Genomic DNA, 14,188 nt, shown 5'->3' on the forward strand with positions numbered 1-14,188 from the left:
ACCACAGTCACTTAGTTGCCACTGAGATGATACCTGTTGCTTTGTATTTGCTGACGATTTCCGGGTTAATATAGGGCATGAGACCCTGAATGAGCAAAGGCATTGATTATTTCTGGTTACTTTTGGAACTGGTTGACTGTGTACAAACCTGTGTTTATGATTATTAGCTAGATGTTTCATAGTGCAAGGATCCTAAACTCTAGTCAGATGAAAAGAAGACTCTGACTTAAGCAGATGAATTTATGTGTGACAAGTATGAACATGGATTCTGTGCTCAACTGGCCACTGGGACATAGTGTTTTGTACCTACAGTTCCATCCCGACCAGTTCCTGAAACCTTTTCAATTATGATTTGGGTTTTGTGGGTATGTGCGTGCACATGTGCGTGTGCGTGTGCGTGTGCGTGTGTGCGTGCATGGGTGTGTGTTGCCTAGTTGCCTATGTCTTCATTTCTGAGTGTTCTTCTTGGATCCAGAATTCAACTTCATGTTTCTCTTCTCATTGGCCTTCTAATGTGATTTTTGAGAACAGTCTCTTCCCAATTCTGGAGCTCATCAGCTCTCCTAGACTCCTTCCTGAGAATCTCAAGAGTAGGGATTACCACTGTGTGCTAGCGCTGCTGACATTATATGCTGGTGCTGGAACACAAATCTAGGTCCCACTATTGTCTGACAAGTACTCTGCCAACTGAGGAATCCCCCTAACACAATCCCTACTTCCAGTTTCTTAGTCCCAGTGGTCGCCATGAATGTCATTCTCTGTGTATCTCATAAACTGGATGTTCTTCAGAATGTGGAAGTCCATATCTCATTCACCAGGCTAGAGGTTAAGTGGTATCTGTCCATCTGTGTTGATGTGACTTTGGTCTGTACCCTGAAAAAGATGATGACCCAAGATGAAGAACAAAGAAGTTTTCTGCCTGTTGGCCAGAACTCTCACCATAATGCTGGAAGTAACCCTTGTAGACCAGGATGGCCTCGAACTTATGGATATCCACCTTCCTCTGCCTCCTGAGTGCTGGGATTAAAGGCATGGGCCACCACCTAGGGATTATTTAAAAGCTGATGCTGGATGGTACAGTTCAGAGAAACCTCCATTTCCAACCCCTCTCTATGAAATTTGTAAAATGGTTTCAGGAAATACCTTAGTCAGAGAGTGTTGCTCTAGCATGCTACAGTATCTGATATAGATTTGTAGCACTGGACAAATGGAAGAGGGGGCCCAATATCTGTAATGTCAGCAGTTGGTAGTAGAGGCAGAATGAGCAGATGTTTGAGGTCACTCTGAGACACATAGGGCCTTCATTGAACTTCAGAATGGCCACTAGCCCTGTCTCAAAGAATCAAAATTCAAAATACTTTTAGACACACCAATCAGTCCACAAAAGTCCAATTGATTCTTTATAATTCTTTCTCCATCCTATCTCTCTCCTGTCTTTCTCCCCCCCCATGTGAATGTGTGTGTGTATCTGTGATTCTTCGTATATGTATATGGGTACACTCGTGTCTGTGTACACATACATTCCTTTAGGTATATGCATGTGGAAGCCACAGGAAAACCTCATATTCACCTTGTTTATATGACACAGGTCACTCATTCACATTAGGTCTCATGGTTTCTGCTAGACTGGCTACATTCACCTTGTTTATTTGACACAGGTCACTCATTTATATCAGGTCTCAGTGATTCTGCTAGGTTGGCTTCCTTGCCAGTGGTGGGATTGCAAGCATATGTCACCATTCCTTTTTGTCAATGGAGAGGGGGAAGACAGGAAGTCAGAACTCATGCTTGCCTACTAAGCAGTGAATGGACATCACTTTTTCAAGCTTCCTTTGCTTTTTCAGGAGAGGGTTTCTCTGTATAACAGCTCTTGCTATCGTGGAACTCCCTTTGTGAACAAGGCCAATCTTGATCTCACAAAGATACTCCTGCCTCTGCCTCCTTAGTGTGCTTCCTTTGCTTTGGTTTTCTTGTTTCCCTAGTTGCTCTGATATGTTTTTGTGTCTCTGAATTTCCTGAGGTAGATCTGTGCTTATGGCTGAACAGATGAAGCAGGGACATCTGAACTGAAGGCACCTTCTTAAGCCTCTTTTTTCTTGACCTATAAACGCTCTCAAATATGGTTGTGGCTTTACATCTCTTAAGGTCTCCTTTTCATTTGGCCATCCCAGACACTGTCTGTTTTCTTCCCACCAATGAGAGCCCTGGGACCATGTGACCCCGAGCACAGAGGACCTTACTAGCTACTTCCTAGACTACTCATGCCAATGCAGTCAAGAAGCATCAGGTGTCCCTGTGGCCATGCTGCAGACATGACATGTCTGTGTGCTTCAGGCACAGCTACCAATAAGACATAGGTGCTCTGAATCATGGGCTGCTACAAGAGTCAATGCCAAAGTTTTTGTATGAAATAGTTCTGAAAAATACCTGCCACAGTGAAATTAAATAGGATTAGAAAATCCTGACTGAGAAGTTATGTTGTAATATTTCAATTTACTTGGGACTGGATATCATAGGTTTATATCAATGTTAAGAGATGGATCAGGATAAAAATCAAGTGAATATTTAATGAAATACATAATAATAAAATAACAGAGAAATTTCTGTGTCAGGCTTGGAAAACTTTGTTTCAACTCTGGAGAGTGGAACATAGTGCCAACATCCAGCGAAAAGTAGCCATAGAATCCATAGTACTGAGACAGTGTGGGAAAGGGTTCCACACAAAGCTATGAGCTAGCATTCTGCTGTGGTCCCAAAGAGGCAGCTTACAACAGGTTACCCTGCTGCTCTTCACAGATTCAAGTGACACGTGATTTTCAGCAGACTCATCTGAAGAGACAAAAAGGAAGTTGAAAACACAGGAGCTTTTAGCTAGAATGCTGTGAACAAAATCAGAGTTATCGCAGGCTGAGAAATAGATCCTGCACATAAGAGCAATCATTTATGAAAGATGAAACCTTCACCCATGTTTTTTTCTCTTCTCTTCTCTTTTCTTTTCTTTTTTTTCTTTTTTTTTTTGTTAATTAGCCTTTTTATGGGTTTTTTTTTTAAATTGAAGGTTCCTTACTGGTCCTGTTTTCATGAGTGGCTGAGAACAAGGGGAAGCGGAGGGCAACCAGATGGCAAGGGAGGATCATTTCCACATTTCATTTACACACAGAACTAAACAGACAAGCACAGAGTCACTATTGATGTTGTTAAAAGTTCGCAGCATGGGATGGGGGATGAGGAATAGGGGTGCTGTTAAAAAAATAGGTCAGGCTCCCCCCAAACTTGGTGCCTGGGTGACTTGGTCTACTTCAACCCAAGAGGAATCAGAAGATCAAAAGCAGTTTGGGAAGGCCAGAACCATCAGGGTGGAGGGAGAAGGATGGTCCAGGGGGTAGGGGGTTCATTTGGCAACTGGGGTGAAGGGACTACCCTCACCCTGCTGGGATCCCCCAGCCCCTCAGGTCTGGCAGGAAAAGGGCAGCCTGCAACACCCATGAGCAGGTCTGGGGCTGCTAGATGCTCCAGGCAGGGGGCTGGAGGCGGCTCACAAAGGCTTGCCCTCCAGGGAGATGACGGCACTGCCACCTAGTTTCTCTGCCAGGGTGCAGCAGTCCTTGACCTCCTCGTAGCAGTTTCATGCTTGATTCCTGTCAGCTTTTTCTTGATGGCATCCTTGGAGCTGGCGTAGATCATTTTGCTCTTAAGGGGTGCACTCTCTGGGGCCCAGAAGATGAACACCAGGTCCTCCTTCTTGCTCTCCTTGGTCTCCTAGGTGGCATCGTAGAGAGCATAGCGGCAGTCCTTGTCTGGCAGCATCTTGACAAAGGTGGTGTAGGGATCGTCCACAGTCTGCCCCACATCTCCTACTAGGATCTCCTTGCCCTCCTCCAGGATGATGTTCTTCTTGTCCTCACTCAGGCAGAAGAGCACCGCCTTCTTGCGTTTCTTCACTTCTTCTGGCATTGAAGACTTGCGCACTTTTATGTCATTGAACACCTTTATGACATCATCAGAGACAGCCACACCAGAGGCCATGTTTCGGAAGTGAAAGGGAGATGGAGAGAGCTAGAGAAGAACTGAGCCACTGCAGCTGCTACCCGGATCTGACTCTCTTCCCTTTTCTTCATGACTCCCAGCTGTTGTGTATGTCTAGGCTCATATGTGTCTTCTGGAGCACTGCCAGTGTTCACTCCTGTGTGAGTAGGAGGGGTTCTCAAGTCACACTTACTTTGCTTCCTGAGACATTCTCCTTGAACTGGTAAATTGTCAAGAACTCACAAGGATGAAAAGGGGACTTCTCCCTTCCATCTCTATAGAGGTAGGATGGTATCCTCACACTGACATGCAAGGCTTTTATGTGGCAGCTGGCTCTGAGTTCGTGCTTTCATGTTTGAAGACCAACCACTTGGTGGAGTGAATCATTGCTGTCACTAGGAGGCCAATTTGATGGCTACATTCTCATCTTATGATATCTCTCAGGAGCTATTGTCAACAGAACAAATGAATAATTGACCCTGTGTGGTGGTTGATCCCCTGTTGTAGCTCTCTATGGGAAGCAAGAAAAGTTCACGATTGAATATGTTCATGAGTGCCTGCAAAGGTTATTGTCCATTTTCTGCCAAGGTGAGCAGCCTGGGGAATCAGGAAGTTTGCCCAAAGAACAAAAATCATGGTTTCTTGACTTGTGTGAGATGAGCAGTGTGGATTTGCTGTCTGGAAGGGGCAGAGACATAACCACATGCTTTTCTGAGGTAAGACAGAAGGGCAGATGAGGCTGGTGCCTTCAAGTCTTTGAAAGGAAGTGGCCTGGCTTTATTGGAGGGTGTCCCTCAAGGATTCTATAACCTTGTCTATTAGAAACAGATTTCTTTCACATTGTCCCTGGCTAGACAACCTTTGCTTGAGGAGAGCTAACCAGACATGTGTCACATTCTAACCTTCCATGGTACTCAGCCTGAATTCTATGGATACCTGTCCACTTGCCTCCCATTCAGCTTCACCACGACAGGAAACAGATCATGATGTTAGAGTCACACAGTTTGCTATACCCCATGCTTTCCAAGGCCTCATGAGAAAGCTATGAAAATCACCCTTTGCTTGTTTAGATGGCTTTCTCAACACAAGGAGCTGATTGACGGGGCACTCCCTAAATTACATGGTGTCCTGTGATGGTCCAGGACTTATGTTCACATTGACTGCTGTGTCTATGATAGTCAGGGGTTGGAAGACACTAATGTTGAATGTCCCACATCTTTCAGCAAGTTGGCACAGAGGCTGTGGCTTGGCTTGGTTGACAGGTTGCCACTGTAGTCAGACTTCCATTGTCACATAAGGCAGACCACTGATGGTTTTGTGTGTTCTGTCTCCCAATGAGAATTGAGAGGTGTGCCTGTTATTTCTTCTTTTTCTGAGACTATCTAGCTCATTCTGATCTTGTTAGGTTATATCAAATATCCAACTGGGTGCAGAGAGCCAAACAGTGCTCTTCTAGGTGAGGGGCTCCACAAAAGAAACTTCTTTGTGGATAAAATTGGAGTACAAGGGTCTCTTCTGTTCTACAGACAACTTTATGGAAGTTCAGGTTTGCAACTTTCAAGAGAAACAGTGGTGCCAGCTGCTCTCTGAAAATGCAAGGAGAGCAGAAGGGTGGGGACATCAACAGATCTCAGGAGATGCTACCCAAGAGTTTCCTCTGTCCTTATCCTGGTTAATATGTGGCTTAGTTTGAATGAGAATGGCCCCCATGGATGAACATATTTGCATATGAAACAGAAGGTGTCAGGAGCGGGCCATAGAGCTTTCAAGTTTCTAAAGCCAAACCCATTTTAAGTAATCTCTCTCTCTCTCTCTCTCTCTCTCTCTCTCTCTCTCTCTCTCTCTCTCTCTCTTGCTTGAGAATCAGTGTCAGCTATCACGTCCAGCTTCGATGCTATGACTTGTTGCTAGATTCCCATCAGGAATCATGTGCTGTGCCCCATCTGTAACTGGGACCCCTAAATAACATGCTTTCACCCATGATGGCCTTGGCCACAGTGGTTTGTCAAGGTAATGGAGTAGAAACAGCAGGAATGGATAAATTCAGTAAATGAATGCTAGAAGAGATATCTGTCTACATAAAGTTCCTATCTCAAAGGCCCTAGGGTATCTGGCAAATGATTCATGACACAGGTAGACAACTGTTGAGCCCTCCTTATGATGACCTGCTGACCCACTCCACCATCAACACCAGTAGAGTTTGGCATTGTAGGCTGCCATAGAGACTTGTGTGTGCAAGCTGTCCTCAGCTGTGGCCAAGGAAGTATATTGCAATTTGCTGAGCAGACACAACACCCGCATTCAGAAAGATCAATGCCAGCATTCTCACCAGACATAAGAAAACCCGATTCATTGATGGATTCCATCAAGACCAGGCTTCAGAAACTCAACTTCCACACAGAGACACTCAGAAAATCAAACTAATTCATCTAAATCAGTGCTTCTCAACCTGTGGGTCTCAGACTCTTTGGGGGTCACATGAGCCTTTCACAGGCTCATCTAAGATCATCAGAAAACATAGATATTTTCATTATGACTCATAACAGACACAAACATACTTATGAAGCAGGAGCAAAGGGGATCTTCACAACATAAGGAACTGTATATTAAAAGGTTGCAGCATTAGGAATATTGAGAACCACTGATCCAAAAAACCACCTCAGACAAGAACCATGGATTCCCTGTCAGCTGGGAAGCCCTCACTAACACAGAGAGCTGTTCACAACCTGCATGGAGACTATGAGGATTCTGCAGACACCTCACTCAGCAAGAACATACACAATAACACTGGCTGACACCTCATAGCTCCACGACAATGAATGTTTTCCCAATCTAGACCCCAGATGTCATCACTCAACACAAAGCAGTCCAAGGATGCTAACCTTGTCTGGCAGTGATGTTCCACAGCCCTCTGAAGAGGATCCTAGTTACCTTTTCACAGTAGCCAGAAAAGTTCTGCAATTTTAGTCAATCAAAGAGAAGGATTCATTCACTGGGATAAAAATACTACCAGTTCCTAAATTTCTGGAACATGGGAAGGGCAGCATGGGCCCTGGTGGCAGGAGGCTGTGAAGAAAAGGACACAGACGCTACCAGATCAGCCTGAGGTTGGTTAGAGCAGAAGGAGAAGGAGGCTTCTGGGAAGGGGTTGGCTTGAACCCCCCCTCCCCCAGGAAGGCGTGCTCTTCTGCTCCTGGGAACCCATGTCCTGCATCCCACATATCTCTTCTTCAGGGAGTTTCTCCCAATCAGCCCACCAAAGATCCCTGTCCCTGCCCTACACACTCATCTCCTTCTCAGCTGCCTGGCTGGAACTGGAATTTCCGATGGGCAGATTCTCCTCCCCTTCTCCAGGGTCATGCCCGTCCTCCTCAATCTCTTATTGATTTTCTTCTCTCTTGCCTTGTACCACAAACCTCTCTCCTCCTCTCTACCCTGTGCCCCTTAACTCCTGGGCCTGAATAATACATGAACTTCTTTATAGCTGTTCATTGATAAGGATCTTTAAAACTAGGGAATGACTTGGTGAAGACCCCATGTTGTGTGGAACATGAAGTTGTATAATGTGGATTGCAGAAGTTGGATGCCTGGCCCTTTAAGATGGGGTGGCCATGTGTCTGACTTCTTTGTCCAGCCATAGTGCTGGGCCAAGAATGAGCTTACTTTGAGGAAGCTAACAGCTTCCATTGCAGGGAGAAGAGGGCTAGAGCACTTGTGCCCATGTTGCTGGAGGTGTCTCACAGGGAACATCATATTTTGGGGTACACATCTCTATGAAGTTCTGGCCTGGCTCCCTCTTGTGGCTGGTGGGTCACCAGGACATAATGAGACCCATGGTTTAAAAACATGGCCCTAGGCCTGTTGTTAAGACCTTGAAGGAGACACAAGCAAAGGACTGCGTTAGTGACTCTGACATCATCAGGACTCACCACTGGGCTAGTCTGCTCTCCCACAGCCCTCTATATGATTTCTCTTGACTATCCTGATCACCCTTCCCCAAGCCCAAAGCCCTCTTCTTTCCTCCATGGCCTTTTGTTGCATCCTTTGCTTGTCTGCTTCGGGCTCAACATTCTCAGAATCCACATAAAGGGGTAGAGTGGAAAAGCTCCTTCTAGGGTCAAAGACTAGGGTTTGTGTCCTATAAATGGTGTGGCATATCGGTGGCAAAAGCACAGATCAAGTACACAAGAAGTCACTGGGTGTGCCTACCTGGCTTCACTGGGACTCCATTTCCCATGTTTCCTCATCCCTCAACTGGGGTTGAGTCTCCTTCCTTTGGGGTTAGGATGCAGTAGGAGAAACAGCAGTACAGATGATGGATTTGCCTCCTTACCCCTTTAAGATGCCTTCTCTGCTTCTTCTTTGAAGATATGGCTGCCTCCAGGGGCTGGCCTTCCCTAGTGGTGGATGGCCACTCTTCAAAGGTGGTTATCTTGATGTTTGATATTCAGTGTTCTGGCACTTAGGGACATGCATGTTGTCTCCATGGTCCACACTCCAGGGATAGTGCCCATGGTGTCTTTGTGGTTTGTGCTCTGGCTCAGGAGAGCACCCACAGTGTCTACATGGTCCATGCTCAGGCTAGCATGAGTACCCAGTGTCTTTACAGTCTGCCCTCTGACTCTGGCAAGTGCCAATGGTGTCTTTAAGGTCTGTGCTCTGGCTGGGGGGAGGGCCCACAGTGTCTTTATGGTCTGTGTTCTGGCTTATTTGGGGAGCATCCATGGTGTTGATAGGGTCATATGAGAACTTCCTGGACTCCAGAGGAAATTCATTCAGGTCTCTAGATGTGCTGATCATCTTGGTAACCTCAACATCATCCTGTGGTCCTAAGATGGGATGACACTTGTCTTCCAGGACAAACAGCACATTGAGGGGTGATGGATGAGCATGATGGTGCTGCCCATCTCCTGGATTTCATCCTCCCCACTGTCATCCAGTAAGTCTGAGTCAGAATCCTCCATGCAGGAGAGGTGATTCTCTGATGTTTCACTATCAGTCTTCTGGATTTCAACCTCACCATCATCATCCCGTGGGTCTGAGTCAGAATCCTTCAGGCAGGAGAGGTAATTCTCTGACGTTTCACTACCAGTCTTCTGGATCTCAGCATTCCCACCATCATTCTGTGGATCTGAGTCAGAATCCTCCGTGCAGGAGAGGTGATTCTCTGATGTTTCACTATCAGTCTTCTGGATCTCAGCATCCCCACCATCATTCTGTAGGTCTGAATTGGAATCCTCCAGGCAGGAGAGGCAGTCCTCATCTGTCTCACTGTCATGATCACTATCAGATGAGCTCTTACTTTCTGTCTCCTCAGAATAAAATCATGGATCAGAAAAACATGGACAGCTTATATCCAGCGCTTGTTTAAATCTGGACAGCTAGATGGTGTACAGGAGCTCTTGTTACTTATTTATTCTTTCCCTCTGTATGGTGTTGATACTTCTCCATCACAGAGATTTTTACACAGAAGTTCTTCCTCCATGACCCCACTGTGACAGGTGGGGGATGGGACCACCACAAGATGCTAGAAGGAAAAAGACAAAAGCAGGACTAGAAGAGAAGTTTATGACTCTCAATGTCTACATCATAACATCATAAAAATAATAGCTACTTCAAACTGCCTAATGATACATCTTACGGTCAGAGGTTAAAAAGAAAATAATGCCAACCCAAACCCCAAAGCAATTATGAAAAAGCATAAGAAAGATCAGAGATGAAATAAGTGGTCCCTTAGAGTTTGAAACAAAGACCAAAAATAAAATAAAATAAAATAAAATAAAATAAAATAAAATAAAACAAGTTCAAAACAAAGATCTGGTGATTTGAAAGGATGAAGTCAGGGCTGGAGATGGCTCAGCACGTAAGAGCATTGCCTGCTCTTCCAAAGGTCCTGAGTTCAATTCCCAGCAACCACATGGAATGAGGTCTGGTGCCCTCTTCTTGTCTGCAGATATACACACAGACAGAATATTGTATACATAATAAATAAATAAATATTTTTTAAAAAAAGAAAGGATGGAGCGGCGGAAGCCCGGCCCGCGGCGGACAGCAGCAGTGGCGGAAGCCCGGCCCGCAGCGGATGGCAGCGGCGGACCCCCGGCCCGCACAGTTGAATCAAATCACCACGGATTAAAGTTAGAAGGCAACAACAACGCTACCCCCAAAAAGCCGACAAACTCATGGAAACTGAACAGTCAACTACTGAACCACACCTGGGTCAAGGAAGAAATTAAGAAAGAAATTAAAGTCTTCCTTGAATTTAATGAAAATAAAGAGACAACATACTCAAACCTATGGGACACGATGAAAGCAGTGCTCAGAGGAAAGTTCATAGCACTAAGTGCCCACTTAAAGAAAACGGAGAAAGCATACATTGGGGACTTAACAGCACACCCAAAAACTCTAGAAAAAAAAGAAGCAGAAGCACCCAGGAGGAGTAAAAGACTGGAAATAATCAAACTGAGGGCAGAAATCAACAAAATAGAAACACAGAAAACAGTCCAAAGAATCAATGAAACAAAAAGTTGGTTCTTAGAGAAAATCAACAAGATCGACAAACCCCTTTCCAAACTAATTAAACGACAGAGAGAGAACACGCAGATAAATAAGATCAGAAATGAAAAGGGGGACATAACCACAGACACAGAGGAAATTCGGAGAATCATTAGATCTTACTACAAAAGCCTGTATGCCACAAAACTGGAAAATGCAAAAGAAATGGACATTTTTTTTTAGATAAGTACAATATACCAAAGCTAAACCAAGAACAGGTGAACGATCTAAATAGACCGGTTAGTCGCGAAGAATTAGAAACGGTTATCAAAAATCTCCCTTCCAAAAAAAGCCCAGGACCAGATGGTTTCAATGCAGAATTCTACCAGACCTTCCAAGAAGAGCTGATACCTATACTTCTTAATGTATTTCACAATATAGAAACAGAAGAGTCATTGCCAAATTCCTTTTATGAAGCTACAGTTACCTTGATACCAAAACCACACAAAGACCCAACCAAGAAAGAGAATTACAGGCCTATCTCACTCATGAACATCGATGCAAAAATCCTCAATAAAATACTGGCAAACCGAATCCAAGAACACATCAGAAAAATTATCCATTATGATCAAGTAGGCTTCATCCCAGAGATGCAGGGCTGGTTCAACATACGCAAATCTATCAATGTAATCCAACATATAAATAAACTGAAAGAAAAAAAAACATATGATCATTTTATTAGATGCTGAAAAAGCATTCGACAAAATTCAACACCCCTTTATGATGAAGGTCTTGGAGAGATTAGGGCTAAAAGGATCATACCTAAATATAATAAAAGCTATTTACAGGAAACCGACAGCCAACATTAAATTAAACGGAGAAAAACTCAAAGCCATCCCACTAAAATCAGGAACACGACAAGGATGTCCACTCTCTCCATACCTCTTCAATATAGTGCTTGAAGTTTTAGCAATAGCGATAAGACATCATAAGGGGATCAAGGGGATTCGTATTGGAAAAGAAGAAGTTAAGCTTTCGTTATTTGCAGATGATATGATAGTATACATAAGCGACCCAAAAAACTCTACCAAAGAACTCCTACAGCTGTTAAACACCTTTGGGAATGTGGCAGGATACAAGATCAACTCCAAAAAATCAGTTGCCTTCCTATACACAAAGGATGAGGAAGCAGAGAGGGAAATCAGAGAAGCATCACCTTTCACAATAGCCACAAATAGCATAAAATATCTTGGGGTAGCTCTAACCAAGGAAGTGAAAGATCTATTTGACAAGAACTTTAAGTCTTTGAAGAAAGAAATCGATGAGGACACCAGAAAATGGAAGGACCTCCCCTGCTCTTGGATTGGGAGGATCAACATAATAAAAATGGCAATTCTACCAAAAGCAATCTATAGATTCAATGCAATCCCCATCAAAATCCCATCAAAATTCTTCACAGATCTGGAAAAGACAATAATCAACTTTATATGGAAAAACAAAAAACCCAGGATAGCCAAAACAATCTTATACAATAAAGGATTGTCTGGGGGCATTACCATCCCTGACTTCAAACTCTATTACAGAGCTACAGTATTGAAAACAGCTTGGTATTGGCATAGAAACAGAGAAGTTGACCAATGGAATCGAATAGAAGACCCTAACTTTAACCCACAAACCTATGAACACCTGGTTTTTGATAAAGGAGCTAAAAGTATTCAATGGAAGAAAGAAAGCATCTTCAACAAATGGTGCTGGCAAAATTGGATGTCAGCCTGTAGAAGAATGAAAATAGATCCATATCTATCACCATGCTCAAAACTCAAGTCCAAATGGATTAAAGACCTCAATATCAGTCTGAACACACTGAACCTGATAGAAGAGAAAGTGGGAAGTACTCTACAACACATGGGCACAGGAGACCACTTCCTACGTACAACCCCAGCAGCACAGACATTAAGGGCATCATTGAATAAATGGGACCTCCTGAGACTGAGAAGCTTCTGTAAAGCAAAGGACACTGTCACTAAGACAAAAAGGCAACCCACTGACTGGGAGAAAATCTTCACCAACCCCGCAACAGACAAAGGTCTGATCTCCAAAATATATAGAGAACTCAAGAAAGTAGACCGTAAAGGGCTAATCAACCCAATTAAAAAATGGGGCACTGAGCTGAACAGAGAATTCTCAACAGAAGAAGTTCGAATGGCCAAAAGACATTTAAGGTCATGCTCAACTTCCCTAGCGATCAGGGAAATGCAAATCAAGACAACTTTAAGATACCATCTTACCCCTGTCAGAATGGCTAAAATAAAAAACACCAATGATAGCCTTTGCTGGAGAGGTTGTGGAGAAAGGGGTACACTCATCCATTGCTGGTGGGAATGCAAACTTGTGCAACCACTTTGGAAAACAGTGTGGCGGTTTCTCAGGAATTTTGGGATCCACCTACCCTTGGACCCAGCAATACCACTCTTGGGAATATACCCAAGAAATGACCTATCATACAACAAAAGTATATGCTCAACTATGTTCATAGCAGCATTGTTTGTAATAGCCAGAACCTGGAAACAACCTAGATGCCCTTCAATGGAAGAATGGATGAAGAAAGTATGGAATATATACATATTAGAGTACTACTCAGCAGTAAAAAACAATGACTTCCTGAATTTTGCAGGCAAATGGACGGAAATAGAAAACACTATCCTGAGTGAGGTGAGCCAGACCCAAAAAGAGGAACATGGGATGTACTCACTCATATTTGGTTTCTAGCCATGAATATGGGACCTTGAGCCTATTATGCGTGGTCCTAGAGAAGCTAATTATGAAGGTGAACCCAAAGAAAAACATTTAGGCGATGAAAGGAGACAGAGACAAAGACCCACATTGGAGCACCGGACTGAAATCTCAAGGTCCAAATCAAGAGCAGGAGACAGAGCACGAGCAAGGAACTCAGGACCGCAAGGGGTGCACCCACACAATGAGACAATGGGGATGTTCTATCAGGAACTCACCAAGGACAGCTGGCCTGGGTCTGAAAAAGCATGGGATAAAACTGGACTTGCTGAACATAATGGACAATGAGGACTACTGAGAACTCAAGAACAATGGCAATGGGTTTTTGATCCTACTGCTCGTACTGGCTTTGTGGGAGCCTAGGCAGTTTGGATGCTCACCTTACTAGACCTGGATGGAGGTGGGTGGTCCTTGGACTTCCCACAGGGCAGGGAACCCGGATTACTCTTAGGGATGATGAGGGAGGGGGACTTGATGGGGGAGGGGGAGGGAAATGGGAGGTGGTGGCGGGGAGAAGGCAGAAATCTTTAATAAATAAATAAACAATAAAAAATAAAAAAGAATAAAATAAATAAATAAAATAAAATAAAAAATTAAAAAAATTAAAAAAAAAGAAAGGATGAAGTCTGTCAAACCCTTGACCTGCGTCACCCAGAGAGAAGATTCAAATTCTTGAAATGTAAGACAAGACATGAAGTATGAAAGAAGGACAAGTAGGATCTAGGGAACCCTGAGTGTGTGTGTGTGTGATGTGCATTGACTCTAGAGAGTTGACAATCATGTAAGCAAGAGAGTGCTTGAATCATAAAAGAGACACTAACATTGATAAGATGTTATTAAGCCTACATATCACTTGCTACCTTCCAGCTACTCC

The 14,188-nt window shown here is 43.9% G+C and overlaps 1 pseudogene; it reads right to left on the reverse strand.

Annotated features, from left to right (window-relative positions):
- Window positions 1–3,472: 3,472 nt before the first annotated feature.
- Window positions 3,473–4,026, reverse strand: LOC130869191 (cofilin-1-like; annotated as a pseudogene).
- Between the last annotated feature and the right edge of the window lie 10,162 nt (window positions 4,027–14,188).

Source organism: Chionomys nivalis, unplaced genomic scaffold (genome assembly GCF_950005125.1).
Source record: "Chionomys nivalis unplaced genomic scaffold, mChiNiv1.1 scaffold_77, whole genome shotgun sequence".
NCBI classification, from domain to species: Eukaryota; Metazoa; Chordata; class Mammalia; order Rodentia; family Cricetidae; genus Chionomys; species Chionomys nivalis.